The 15101-nt window shown below is 37.5% G+C and overlaps 1 protein-coding gene across 2 annotated transcripts in view; it reads left to right on the plus strand.

The window, feature by feature from the left end:
- The window catches only part of COG5 (component of oligomeric golgi complex 5), a 518626-nt gene that overhangs the window by 421216 nt on the left and 82309 nt on the right, over positions 1–15101 (plus strand). The window lies entirely within an intron of this gene.

The raw sequence follows: 15101 nt of genomic DNA on the forward strand, positions 1-15101 counted from the left end.
TTGATTTAGGTGATGAATGTACAACTATGTAATGGTACTGTAAACAATCGAAAGTACAATTTGTTTTGTATGACTGCGTGGTATGTGAATATATCTCAATAAAATGATTAAAAAAAAAAAAATATGATTAGAAAAAAAACCAAAGGACAAAATGACTAAATTAAGTTCTGCCTTTATAGTAATAACAGTGAATATTAATTGATTAAACTCCCCATCAAAAGACACAGAGTGGCAGAATGGATTAAAAACTGTGATACAACCATATGTTGTTTACAAGAGACTCAGCTTAGACCCAAAGAAGCAAATAGGTTGAAAGTGAAAGATTGGAAAAAAATATTCCATGCAAATTGTAACAGCAAAAGAGCTATACTTTATACTTTTGGCTAGCTATACTAATATCAGCCAAAATAGACTTTAGGTCAAAAGCTGTTACAAGAGACAAAGAAGGACACTATTTATTAATAAAAAGGAAAAAAATAAAAAATGCAATCTACTTTTAAGAAATAAGGATCATAAATGTTTATGCATCTAACCCCAGTGCCCCAGAATATATAAGGTAAACAAAGGAACACTGAAGGGAGAAATAGATAGCCCTACAATAATAGTTGGAGACTTCAATTCAGCACTCTCATCAATAGATAAAGCATCTAGACAGGGGATCAATAAGGAAACAGAGAACTTGAATAATATGATAAATGAACTAGACCTAACAGACATATTGCAGAACATTGCATGTCAGAAAAGCAGGGCATACATTCTTCACAAGTGCACTTGAACCATTCTCCAGGGTAGACCACATCTTGGGTGACAAAACAAGTCTCGGTAGATTTAAGGAGATTGAAATTATACAAAGCATCTTCGCTGACCATAATGGAGTGAAGCTGGAAATCAGTAACTCGTGGAGAACTGGAAAATCCACAAATATAGGGAAGTAAATAACACATTCTTCAGCAGGTCAATGAAGAAATTACAAGGGAAATCAGTAAATCTCTTGAGACAAATAAAAGTGAGGACACAACATATCAGAACTTACTGGATGCAGCAAATCTGATGCTGAGAGAAAAACTTATAGCCCTGAAGGCTTACATTGAAGAAGAAGAAAGAGCTACAATGAAAGTCCTAAAATCACACCTGGAGGAATTGGAAAAGAACAGCAAACTAAACTGAAAGCAAGCAGAAGGAAAGAAGTAACAGAGACTAGTGGAGAAATAAATGAATTTGAGAATAAAAAATAATAGAATTAAGTAAAGCAAAAGTTGGGTCTTTAATAGATCAATAAGATTGACAAACCCTTAGCTATACTGACAGAAAAGGAAAGTAGGCTCAAATAAAATCAGATAGAAGAGTGGGGTCATTAGTACTGACCCCACAGAAATAAAAAGAATCGTGAGAGGATGCTATGAACCACTGTATGTCAACAGATTAAACAAACTAGTTGAAATGGACAAATTCCTAGTGACACAAGAACAACCACAGTGACTCTATAGAAATAGAAGACATCACCAGAGCAAGTACAAATAAAGAGATTGGATGAGTCATCAAAAACCTTTCAACAAAGAAAAACCCAAAGCTACATGGCTTCACAGGTGAATTCTACCAATCATTTCAAAAAGAATTAATACCTATCTTACTCAAACTCTTCGAAAAAATTGAAGAGGAATGAATGCTACCTAACACATTCTATGATGTCAGCATCTTCCTCATACCAAATCCAGATGAAGATGCTACAAGAAAAGAAAATTACAGACCAATCTCTCTTACGAATATAGACACAAAAATCCTCATCAAAATACTTACAGAACGAATCCAGTCGCAATTTAAAAGAATTACGCACCATGATTATGTCAGTTTTATATCAGATATGCAAGATTGGTTCAACATAAGAATATCAATTAATGTAATTAATTAATAATTAATTTACAAAACAAAGGAGGAAATGCACATGATCATACCAGTTGATGCTGAAAAGGGATTTGACAAAATTCAGCATCCTTTCTTAATAAAAACACTTTGAAAAGTAGAATTAGATGGAAACTTCCTATCATAATGAAGAGCACATATGAAATTCCTACATCTTACATCATACTCAATAGTGAAAGACTGAAAGCTTTGTAAGATTTGGAACAAGACAAGGATACCCATTGTCACCACTGTTGAATGACAGTGTACATGAAGTTCTAGGCAGAGCAGTTAACCAAGAAAGAAATAATAGGCATCCAGATTGGAATGGAAGAAGCAAAACTTTCACTATTTGCAAATGACATGATCCTATACATAGAAAGTTCCGAAAAATCCACAACAAAGCTGCTGGAACTAATAAACGAATTCAGCAAGGCATTGTGGTACAAGATCAACACACAGAAGTCAGTAGTGTTTCTCTACACTAGAAATGAGCAATGTGAAGGGGAAATCAAGAAAAAAATCAATTTTTAATAGTAACTAAAAGAATCAAATATCTAGGAATAAATTTAACCAAGGATGTAAAGCATATGTACCCAGAAAACTGTAATACCTTGCTAAAAGAAATCAAAGACCTAAATAAATGGATGGACATTTTGTGTTCATGGATTTGAAAACTATATATCATTAAGTATCAATTCTCCACATAATGATTTGCAGATTCAACACAATTGCAATCAAAATTCCAACAGCTTTGCTCAACAAAAAAGCCAATTCCCAAATTTATTTGGAAGTGTAAGGAGCCCCAAGTAGCCAAAAACATTGTGAAAAAGAAGAATGGAGTTGGAGGACTCATATTTCCTGACTTTAAAATATACTACAAAGTAACAGTGGTCAAAACTTCATGATACTGGCATGAGGATAGATATAGTGACCTATGGAATTGAATTGAGAGTTCAGAAATAGACCCTCACATATATTGCCAACTGATATTTGACAAGGCTTCCAGTTCCACTCGATTGGGAAAGAATAGTCTCCAATAAATGGTGCTGGCAGTATTGGATATCCATACGCAAATGAATGAAAGAGACTCCTATCTCACACAGTATACAAAAATTAACTCAAAATGTTTCAAAGATCTAAATATTAGAACCAGGACCATAAAACTCTTAAAAGAAAATGTGGCGAAGCATCTTCAGGATCTTCGGGTAAGCAATGGTTTTGTAAACTTTACGTCCAAAGAACAAGAAACAAAAGAACAGGTAGATATTGGGACGTTATCAAAATTTAAAACTTTCATGCCTTAAAGGACTTTGCCATGAAAGTGAAAAAGACAGCCTTCTCAATGGCAAAACATATTTGGAATCCACATATCCACTATGGGTTTAATATCCAGAAAAGAAATCCTACAACTCAACAATAAAAAGACAACCCAATTTAAAAACATGCGAAAGACTTAATAGACATTTTCCAAAGAGGATATATACAAATGGCTAAAAGGCACATTAAATGATGTTCAACATCATTAGCTATTAGAGAAATGCAAATCAAAAGCACAAGGAGATGTCATTTCATAACCATTAGTATGGCTGTTATTTAAGAAAAAAAAAACAGAAAACTGCAAGTGTTGGAGAGGATGTGGAGAAATAGGAACACTCATCCATTGCTGTGGAAGACAGTTTGGCAGTTTCACAGAAAGCTAAATATAGAGTTACCATGTGTCCCAGCAATTCCACTGATAGGTATAAATCCAAAAGAATTGAAAACCAGGACTCTAATGAATATTTGCACACTGATGTTAATAGTGATGTTATTCACAATTGTCTAAAGGTAGAAGCAACCCATGTTTCCATCAACAAATGAATTGATTAAAAGCATAAAAAGGAATGAAGTCCTGGTACATGGAACAACACAGATAAACCTTCAGCACATTATGCTGAGTGAAATAAGCCAGACATGAAAAAACAAACATGTATCATCTCACTGAAATGCATTAATTATAATAAGCAAATTCATAGAGTTAGAATCAGAATATAGGTTACAAGGGGATAGATTGGAGTTGGAGAATGGGGAGTTGATGCTTAACTTGTAAGAATTTCTATTTAGGTTGATTGCAAGGTTTGGAAATGGATGGTGGTGATGATAGCACATTATTGTGAGCATAATTAACTGTACTTAATTATATAAATGAGTGCATTTTTTAATATTCATTTTATTGAGATATATTCACATACCACGCAGTCATACAAAACAAATCATACATTCGATTGTTCACAGTATCATTACATAGTTGTACATTCATCACCTAAATCAATCCCTGACACCTTCATTACCACACACACAAAAATAACAAGAATAATAATTAAAGTGAAAAAGAGCAATTAAAGTAAAAAAGAACACTGGGTGCCTTTGTCTGTTTGTTTGTTTGTTTCCTTCCCCTATTTTTCTACTCATCCATCCATAAAATAGACAAAGGGGAGTGTGGTCCTTATGGTTTTCCCAATCCCATTGTCACCCCTCATAAGCTACATTTTTATACAATTGTCTTCAAGATTCATGAGTTCTGGGTTGTAGTTTGATAGTTTCAGGTATCCACCACCAGCTACCCCAATTCTTTAGAACCTAAAAAGGGTTGTCTAAAGTGTGCATAAGAGTGCCCACCAGAGTGACCTCTCGGCTCCTTTTGGAATCTCTCTGCCACTGAAGCTTATTTCATTTCCTTTCACATCCCCCTTTTGGTCAAGAAGATGTTCTCCGTCCCACGATGCCAGGTCTACATTCCTCCCCGGGAGTCATATTCCACGTTCCAGGGAGATTCACTCCCCTGGGTGTTTGATCCCACGTAGGGGGGAGGGCAGTGATTTCACCTTTCAAGTTGGCTTAGCTAGAAAGAGAGGGCCACATCTGAGCAACAAAGAGGCATTCGGGAGGAGGCTCTTAGGCACAATTATAGGGAGGCCTAGCCTCTCCTTTGCAGCAACTGTCTTCCCAAGGGTAAAACCTGTGGTAGAGGGCTCAACCCATCAAACCACCAGTCCCCTTTGTCTGTGGGCATGTTAGCAACCATCGAGGTGGGGCAGGCCAATACCCCTGCATTCTCCACCAGCTCCTCAAGGGGGCTTTGCATATTTTTTCCTTGTTTTTTTTTTTTTTTTGAACTTTTTTTTTTTTAATCAACTGTGTGAAAAATAAAAAAATAAAAAAAAATTTAAAAAACCTTCCAGTAAAAGAACATTTCAAAGGGACCATAACAAGGGAGTAAGAAAAAGACAACTAACGTAAGCTAACTACTTTACTTCCAACATGTTTCTACTCTACCCCAAGAAAGTAACCTAATATAGCAACATTTCTGTGAACTTGTTCCTACCATACCCATCAGAAATTAACAGACCATAGTCATTCCTGGACATTCCCAGAACATTAAATTTACCCATGATAGCTTATCTGTTCTTCTTGGATTATTGTTCCCCCTTCCTTAATTGCTCTCTGTTGCTAGTTCCCATACATTCTACATTATAGACCATTTGTCTTACATTTTTCAAAGTTCACATTAGTGGTGGCATATAATATTTCTCTTTTTGTGCCTGGCTTATTTCACTCAGCATTATGTTGTCAAAGTTCATCGATGTTGTCGTATGTTTCACGACATCGTTCCTTCTTACTGCCGTGTAGTATTCCATTGTGTGTATATACCACATTTTATTTATCCACTCATCTGTTGAAGGACATTTGGGTTGTTTCCATCTCTTGGCAATTGTGAATAATGCTGCTATGAACATTGGCTTGCAGATATCTGTTCGTGTCACTGCTTTCCGATCTTCTGGGTATATACTGAGAAGGGCAATCGCTGGATCGAACGGTAACTCCATATCTAGTTTTCTAAGGAACTGCCAGACTGACTTCCAGAGTGGCTGAACCATTATACAGTCCCACCAACAATGAATAAGAGTTCCAATTTCTCCACATCCCCTCCAGCATTTGTAGTTTCCTGTTTGTTTAATGGCAGCCATTCTAACCAGTGTGAGATGATACCTCATTGTGGTCTTAATTTGCATCTCTTTAATAGCTAGTGAAGCTGAACGTTTTTTCATGTGTTTCATGGCCATTTGTATCTCCTCTTCAGAGAACTGTCTTTTCGTATCTTTTGCCCATTTTATAATTGAGCTGTCTGTACTATCATCGAGTTGTAGGATTTCTTTATATATGCAAGATATCAGTCTTTTGTCAGATACATGGTTTCCAAAATTTTTTTCCCGTTGAGTTGGCTGCCTCTTTACCTTTTTGACAAATTCCTTTGAGGTATGGAATCTTCTAAGCTTGAGGAGTTCCCATGTATCTATTTTTTCTTTTGTTGCTTGTGCTTTGGTTGTAAAGTCTAGGAAGTGGCCGCCTAATACAAGGTCTTGAAGATGTTTTCCTACATTATCTTCTGGGAGTTTTATGGTACTTTCTTTTATATTGAGATCTTTGGTCCATTTTGAGTTAATTTTTGTGTAGGGGGTGAGGTAGGGGTCCTCTTTCATTCTTTTGGATATGGATATCCAACTCTCCCAGCCCCATTTGTTGAAAAGACCATTATGACCCAGTTCAGTGACTTTGGGGGCCTTCTCAAAGATCAGTCGGCCTTAGATCTGGGGGTCTATCTCTGAATTCTCAATTCAATTCCATTGATCTCTATGTCTCTCTTTGTGCCAGTACCATGCTGTTTTGACAACTGTGGCTATATAATCTTCAAAGTCAGGGAGTGTAAGTCCTCCTGCTTCATTTTTCTTTTTTTAGAGTGTCTTTAGCAATTCGAGGCATCTTCCCTTCCCAAATAAATTTGATAACTAGCTTTTCCAAGTCTGCAAAGTAGGTTGTTGGAATTTTGATTGGGATTGCATTGAATCTGTAGATGAGTTTGGGTAGAATTGACATCTTAATGACGTTTAGCCTTCCTATCCATGAACATGGAATATTTTTCCATCTTTTAAGGTCCCCTTCTATTTCTTTTAGTAGAGTTATGTAGTTTTCTTTGTATAGGTCTTTTACATCTTTGGTTAAGTTGATTCCTAGGTACTTGATGTTTTTAGTTGCTATTGAAAATGGTATCTTTTTCTTGAGTGTCTCTTCAGTTTGTTCATTTCTAGCATATAGAAACATTGCTGACTTATGTGCATTAACCTTGTATCCTGCTACTTTACTAAATTTGTTTATTAGCTCTGGTAGCTGTATCGTCGATTTCTCGGGGTTTTCCAGATATAAGATCACATCATCTGCAAACAATGACAGTTTTACTTCTTCCTTTCCACTTTGGATGTCTTTTATTTCTTTGTCTTGCCGGATTGCCCTGGCTAGCACTTCCAGCACGATGTTGAATAACAGTGGTGATAGCGGGCATCCTTGTCATGTTCCTGATCTTAGAGGGAAGGCTTTCAGTCTCTCACCATTGAGTACTATGCTGGCTGTGGGTTTTTCATATATGCTCTTTATCATATTGAGGAAGTTTGCTTTTATTCCTACCTTTTGAAGTGTTTTTATCAAAAAGGGATGTTGGATTTTGTTGAATGCTTTTTCATCATCTATTGAGATGATCATTTGATTTTTCCCTTTTGATTTGTGAATGTGTTGTAATACACTGATTGATTTTCTTATGTTGAACCATCCTTGCATGCCTGGAATGAGCCCCACTTGGTCATGGTGTATGATTTTTTTAATGTGTCTTTGGATTCAATTTGCAAGTATTTTGTTGAGGATTTTTGCATCTATATTCATTAGGGAGATGGGCCAGTAGTTTTCCTTTTTTGTAGCATCTTTGCCTGGTTTTGGTATTAGATTGATGTTAGCTTCATAAAATGAGTTAGGTAGTGTTCCATTTTCTTTGATGTTTTGAATGAGTTTAAGTAAGATTGGTGTCAATTCTTTTTGGAAAGTTTGGTAGAATTCCCCTGTGAAGCCATCTGGCCCTGGGCATTTATTTGTGGGAAGATTTTTGATGACTGATTGGATCTCTTTGCTTGTGATGGGTTGATTGAGGTCTTCTGTTTCTTCTCTGGTCAGTCTAGGTTGTTCATATGTTTCCAGGAAATTGTCCATTTCCTCTACATTATCCAGTTTGTTGCCATACAGTTGTTCATAGTATCCTCGTAATTTTTTTAATTTCTTCGGGATCTGCAGTAATGTCACCTTTCTCATTCATTATTTTGTTTATATAGGTCTTCTCTCTTTTTTATTTTGTCAGTCTAGCTAGGGGCTTGTCAGTCTTGTTGTTTATATGGGTCTTCTCTCCTTTTTATTTTGTCAGTCTAGCTAGGGGCTTGTCAATCTTGTTGTTCTCAAAGAACAAACTTTTGGTGTTATTTATCCTCTCTATTGTTTTTTTGTTCTCTATGTCATTTATTTCTGCTTTAATCCTTGTTATTTCTTTTCTTCTACTTGGTTTAGGATTGGTTTGCTCTTCATTTTCTAGCTTCTTCAGTTGATCCATTAGTTCTTTGATTTTGGCTCTTTCTTCCTTTTTAATATATGTGTTTAGTGCTATAAATTTCCCCCTCAGTACCACTTTTGCTGCATCCCATAAGTTTTGGTATGTTGTGTTCTCATTTTCATTCGTCTCTATGTATTTAGCAATTTCTCTTGCTATTTCTTCTTTTACCCACTGATTGTTTAGGAGTGTGTTGTTTAACCTCCAGGTATTTGTGAATTTTCTAAGTCTCTGATGGTTATTGACTTCTAATTGTATTCCATTGTGGTCAGAGAATATGCTTTGAATAATTTCAATCTTTTTAAATTTATTGAGCCTTTTTTTATGTCCCAGCATATGATCTATTCTGGAGAAAGTTCCGTGAGCACTAGAGAATAATGTGTATCCTGGTGATTTGGGATGTAATGTTCTATATATGTCTTTAAATCCAATTCATTTATCAGGTTGTTTAGGTTTTCAATTTCCTTATTGGTCTTCTGTCTGGTAGATCTATCTATAGGAGAGAGTGATGTGTTGAAGTCTCCCACAATTATTGTGGAAACATCAGTTGCTTCCTTTAGTTTTGCCAGTGTTTCTCTCATGTATTTTGTGGCACCTTGATTGGGTGCATAAAGATTTATGATTGTTATTTCTTCTCGTTGAATTGCCCCTTTTATTAGTATGTAGTGGCCTTCTTTGTCTCTCAAAACATCTCTGCATTTAAAGTCTATTTTATCTGAGATTAATATTGCTACACCTGCTTTCTTCTGACTGTAGCTTGCATGAAATAGTTTTTTCTATCCTTTCACTTTCAATTTCTTTGTGTCCCTGTGTCTAAGATAAGTCTCTTGTATGCAACATATTGATGGTTCATTTTTTTGATCCATTCTGCGAATCTATCTTTTTTGTTTTGTTTTGTTTTTGTTTCTGTTTTTTTTATTTTGAGATAAATTCAAAGTTATAGGAACAGTTGCAAAATCAATACTAACCCCATACACGGAATTCCATCATACCCTGATCCCCCTCCCCCGATAGCTCAATCCACCGACTTTAACCTGCTGTCACATCGCTATTTCTTTCCCTCCCTGCCTCCCTTCCTCCCTCCCTATCATCCATCATCTATTGCTCTGTCTTCTGAACATATGAGAGCTAGTTGCACACATCCTTGAACATACACTATAATTCACTTATACACTTCCCATGAACAAGAACATTCTTTTGTGCAATCCCATTAAGCGCAGCTGAGAAGTACAAGAGATTCACCAATGATACAAAGCTTACATTCTATATTTCCTTTTCCTTATGTCTCAACTGTGTCCCTTTGAGCCACCTGTCCTCTATCCTCCAATCCCATCCAAGTTCATCCTTGGCATTTAATTGTCATCTATTTAGACTGTCTTTTTTTTTTTTTTTTCAATTGTGGAAACATGTATACAGCCTAAATCTTCCCATTCCAACCCCTCCCTAGCCTCCCATTAGTGGGATTAATCACATTTAGAATGTTGTAATGCTCTTTCCCACCATCCATTACCGAAACTGTATCTTTTAATTGGGGAGTTTAATCCATTTACATTCAACATTATAACCATGAAGGCATTTCTTGAATCAGCCATCTTATCCTTTGGTTTATGTTTGTCATATATGTTTTTCCCTCTCTCTATTAATCTCTTTTAATGTACCCATACTGAATCTCTTTAGTACTGAACCTTTCTCCATGTCTCTCTCTCCTTTCTTTGTTTGTCTGTAGGGCTCCCTTTAGTATCTGAAGTAGGGCAGGTCTTTGTTAGCAAATTCTCTCAGCATTTGTTTGTCTGTGAAAAATTTAAGCTCTCCCTCAAATTTGAAGGAGAGCTTTGCTGGATAAAGTGTTCTTGGTTGGAAACTTTTCTCACTCAGAATTTTGAATATGTTGTGCCACTGCCTTCTTGCCTCCATGGTGGCTGCTGAGTAGTCACTACTTAGTCGTATGCTGTTTCCTTTGTACGTGGTGAATTGCTTTTCTCTTGCTGCTTTCAGAACTTGCTCCTTCTCTTCCGTATTTGACAGTGTGATCAGAATATGTCTCAGAGTGGGTTTATTTGGATTTATTCTGTTTGAATTTCGCTGGGCATTTATGATTTGTGAATTTATAGTGTTTAGAAGATTTGGGAAGTTTTCCCCAGCAATTTCTTTGAATACTCTCTCTAGACCTTTACCCTTTTCTTCCCCTTCTGGAACACCAAAGAGTCTTATATTTGGACATTTTATATTATCTATCATATCCCTGAGGTCCATTTTGATTTTTTCAATTTTTTTCCCCATTCTTTCTTTTGTGCTTTCATTTTCCGTTCTGTCATCTTCCAAGTCACTGATTCGTTGTTCAGCTTCCTCTAGTCTTGTACTATGAGTAGCTAGAATCTTTTTAATTTGGTCAGCAGTTTCTTTAATTTCCATAAGATCATCCATTTTTTTATTTAGTCTTGAAATGTCTTCTTTATGCTCTTCTAGGGTCTTCTTGATGTCCTTTATATCCTGTGCCATGCTTTTCTTCATGTCCTTTATATCCCGTGCCATGGTCTCGTTGTTCATCTTTAGTTCTTTGATTAGTTACTCTAAGTACTGTGTCTCCTCTGAGCTTTTTGATTTGGGTGTTTGGGCTTGGGTTATCTATATCATCTGGTTTTTTCATATGCTTCAAAATTTTCTGTTGTTTTTGGCCTCTTGGCATTTGCTTAACTTGATAAGGTTCTTTTAGGATTTGTAGACCAATTGAAATCCTTATCTCTTAATTTGTCAGATCTACAGCTTCATGGAGTACACTTTCTCTAACTAACCAGCAGGTGGCGTCCACGAGCCACCTGTTCCCCTCAAGCCAGTTCTTCCCCGCTTTGCCTTTGTGGTGAGTGGGGGAGTGAGTCTTGTGGGGTCCAGTTGGTGTACCAAGCTTGCGTATGTAGTTGGTGTTGCCCGCCCTGTATATGGGGCGTGTGTCTGGGCGGTCAGGGAGGGTGGGCAGCTCTAACAATCAAATCTCCCTGGTGTTCCTGGAGTTTTAAAGCTGCTGCAATAGTCTAATCCTTCAGTTCAGTCCTGTCACAGTTTGTCTCTGCCACTGACCCACAAGTCCTTGGTATTGGGGTATGGCCCCTGAGACTTGCAAGTGGGTCCCTCTTCCAGGCTGTGCAGCCCTTGGTCCTCTGTTGAGAGATGACTGTTCTATGTCACAGGTGAGTGCTGTTCCCCCAGGGCGGTTCTGGGCTGCAGGGCTGTGTAGGGAGGCTCCCAGTCTGTTGAAATTATGGCTGAGTGGGGCTTGTTAATTCACACTACTCCACCTTCCCAACTCTGGGACAACCAGCTGAGGGTGCAGGGAAGGCTAATGTCCATGCCCAATTTTGTGGTGTGTGCATGTTATTGGAAGCACTTCCGTCACACTCGGTTGTCTTGGGCAGCTCTGGGCTTTGGGGCCGGCGACAGGCGGGAGTGTTTCCTGTCCACCAGGATGATGGCTGTGAGCAGACGCCCCCCTTTTCTTGGGAAGTTGTGGTGTTTAGTGAATTTTCTTAGCCACTGGATTATTGCCTTTTGTCTCAGAGCTCTCTTAGTTCTGCTCTTGTCTTGACCTGCCCAAATGGCAAGTCTTTGAAGCTTTCTGTATTGGGCTTCTTAGAGTAATTGTTTTAGAAAAAGAAAAAAAAGATTAAAAAAAAAAAAAAAGAGAGAGCCCTCTTTGCAGATCTGATGGGTTATTGAAATGCTAAGAGACAAAGCAGTTAGGGCCATTGGAAAAGTCCAGCGGACAGAGATCAGTTTTTCTTCAGGATTTGCATATCAGCCTCAGGGCCTGAGCTCTGCCTTTCCCCTTTCTATGTTCACCAGAACTCCAAAAAGCCTCCACTTTTCTTTTTGGGTTTTTCTTGCTGTTTTTTGCTATCCCTATCTCCTCTCTGCTGGGCTGGCTGCTCTCAGATTCTCTGGTGTTTGGTCTCAGTCTCTCTATGATTGGAGTTTGGACCAGTAGAATGAGTTTCCGATAAGAGCCGCCACTGCAGTTCTCCTTTCTTGTTCCCAGCACTGTCGGCCCCTCCTCCCATGGGACAGCCTGGCTGGGAGGGGCGCGGGTCCCCTGGCCGCAAAAACTTACAGATTTTGCTGATCTCAGCAGTTCCACGTGTTCGTGAGTGTTGTATGAAGTATGCCCAAAGTCAAATTGCTCTGCAGTGTCCAGTCCACGCAGTTCCTGGCTTTCTACCTACTTCCCTGGAAGAGTAATAAAACATACACCTCACTAATCCACCACCTTGCCCTGCCTCTGATGAGTGTGTTTAAAAGGGGAAACTTTAGATCGCATATGTTACCTGGATAAAAATTAAAAGATAAAACATAAGATTGTATAACACAGTAAACTCCATTGTAGATGATGGATTACAGTTAATAGTACAAGTATAAGAATGTTTCATGAATTATAACAAATCTATGACACTAATACAAGGTGTTAATTATAGGGTGGTTTATGGGGGAAAATAATACCTAGCATAAATTGTGGATGATAGTTAATGGTGCTATTGTAATACTCTGTCATAAATTGTAACAACTGTAACTACTGTTAAAAAATAAATAAAATTATTAAAAAGTATTGTCATCAATTATAACAAATGTTCCACACCAGTGCAAGGTATTGTTGGTGGGGTGGTGTATGGGAATCCTGTATTTTATGTGTGATTGTTCTGTAAACCCACAACTTCTCTAATTAAAATAAAATAAAATAAAACCAGTAGTACCTGTGGTTGCTGTCTTCCAGCACACAGGCTTGAAGGAGATAGAAAATGAAAAATGGGAATATTTGGAAAATACTGTTCCTGTTTGATTTTAGAGCTTATCTTGTTCAAAGACATGCATGCTACTGCTTATGGTTTTATACTGCAATCTTAGAGCAACAGTCATGTTTGCTGATAGTAACGTGAGATGGCATGAACATGGAATAAAGTGTAGTCCATTGTGGAGTCTGTGAGGAGTTCAGAGGCTTCTAGGCGCTCTGCTCCCAAAGAAGTTTGAAGACCCATTGCTCCATAGGCCCAAGTCCAAAAGTCCTGGCCTGGCATCTTAGGGCTCCCAGGCCTCCACAACCTAGCCTTCATTTGCCATCTTGGCTTCATCTCTCTCCAGAAAGCCCTTCTGAAAGTTGAAACAGTTTCCTGGACTGATATACCTATTGCTTTCTATCTTTTGTACTCCTGTGCATGCCTTAAAGCCCAGCTTTACTCACCCCTCCCCCAGGAAGCCTTTCAACACAGCCACCTGCTGCTGTCTCCTTAAAATTCTTGATGCAGCTGCTGCCTGTATTTATGCTTTATGTTATTGATTGTATTTGCCTTTGTACATGCCTGTATTTCTAGCTAGACTGAAGCTCCCCAAGGATAAAGACTGTACCTTACAATTTTTGCGTATGGCCTAAAACTGCTAAAGGAAAAGAAAATCCTATGAATTGATTGCTGTGTCTTTTCCATAACAACTTCTGCAAACTGCTGTCCAGATTTAGTAGAATGAGGTTGGCACAGACCTGGGTTCTGATCCTGATTCTGCCACTTCTAGCTATATAACTTTTATCAAGTTTCCTTTTCCTGGATCATAGTTTACCCATCTGTAAAATGGCATGGTGAGTCAGATGATTCTGAAGGGCCCTTCCAGGGCTGAAGTTCTGGGAAATTCTAGGTTCCTTGGCTCCCTCTTGGTGCCTGGGCTATCCATCTGTGATACATCTCTACAGTCCCACATGATTCAGGTGTCCTGGGAAGATACCAGCCTAGAAGGTATGAGACCTGCATTCTTGTCTTAGGTCTCCTGCTTCCAAGCTGTGTGACCTTGGCCAGATCACTTAACTTCTCTGAGTGTCAGTTTACTCCTTTATAAAATGCCATTTAAGAGATAGGTCTGACTATTCCTTTCTCTGTATTAGGGAAGAAGGATAATAGCCTTAGAAATGGTTCTTTTAGTTGTTTATCATTAGCTAATTTTGCTAAATGAGAACTGTTCATGAAGCCAATCACTGACTGCCTTTCTGACCTGACACAGAGGAGTTGTTAGCTTTGAATGTGATCACTAGAAGCCCGTATTTATCATCCAGTCATAAAACCCTGTTAAGTATAATGACAGATAACAAAAATTTGTTAATGATAAAAAAAAAATAGTAAGCACCAATGGTTAACTTAAGCAGAATTTGCCTTCTTAAGTTGCATATTCTCTATCTTATTTAAGAAACCAGAGAAGCATGATGTACACTGTAGAAAGACTTTTCTTGAAAATGTTTTCTTATGAATAATTTTAGCACCTAAGAAGATTAGTTTCATTTACCAGGTGAGTTTTCTTAAATTTGTGTGCCAGGGAAATGAAGAATTGATTTGCCCTTCGCTGTACATTTGTAGAAATATACCCTAAGTCTGGATTCTAAATGTAATCTAACCATTTCTAATGTATTAAAAACTACATATAGTATTAGGGACCATTGGTAATTCAGTCATGTATGTATTTAAACATATAGCTTTTTTCCTTTATAGCATAATTAATATGTTTTAATAGGCCAAGTGATATTTTATCAGAATCTTTAAATTGCTTAATCTAAACCAGGTTATTTATGATGAAAACATTTGATAAGTAAGCATAAGTAAAAGTCAATTATTTCTATGTCCTTCACAGATCAGTAGATCAGAAAGTATCTAAAGAGATTATCTTTCCCAGAAATCTTGTTTTGGCAAATAAACAGTAACCATACAGTTTATTTTCT

The sequence above is a fragment of the Choloepus didactylus genome, chromosome 5 (genome assembly GCF_015220235.1).
Source record: "Choloepus didactylus isolate mChoDid1 chromosome 5, mChoDid1.pri, whole genome shotgun sequence".
NCBI classification, from domain to species: Eukaryota; Metazoa; Chordata; class Mammalia; order Pilosa; family Megalonychidae; genus Choloepus; species Choloepus didactylus.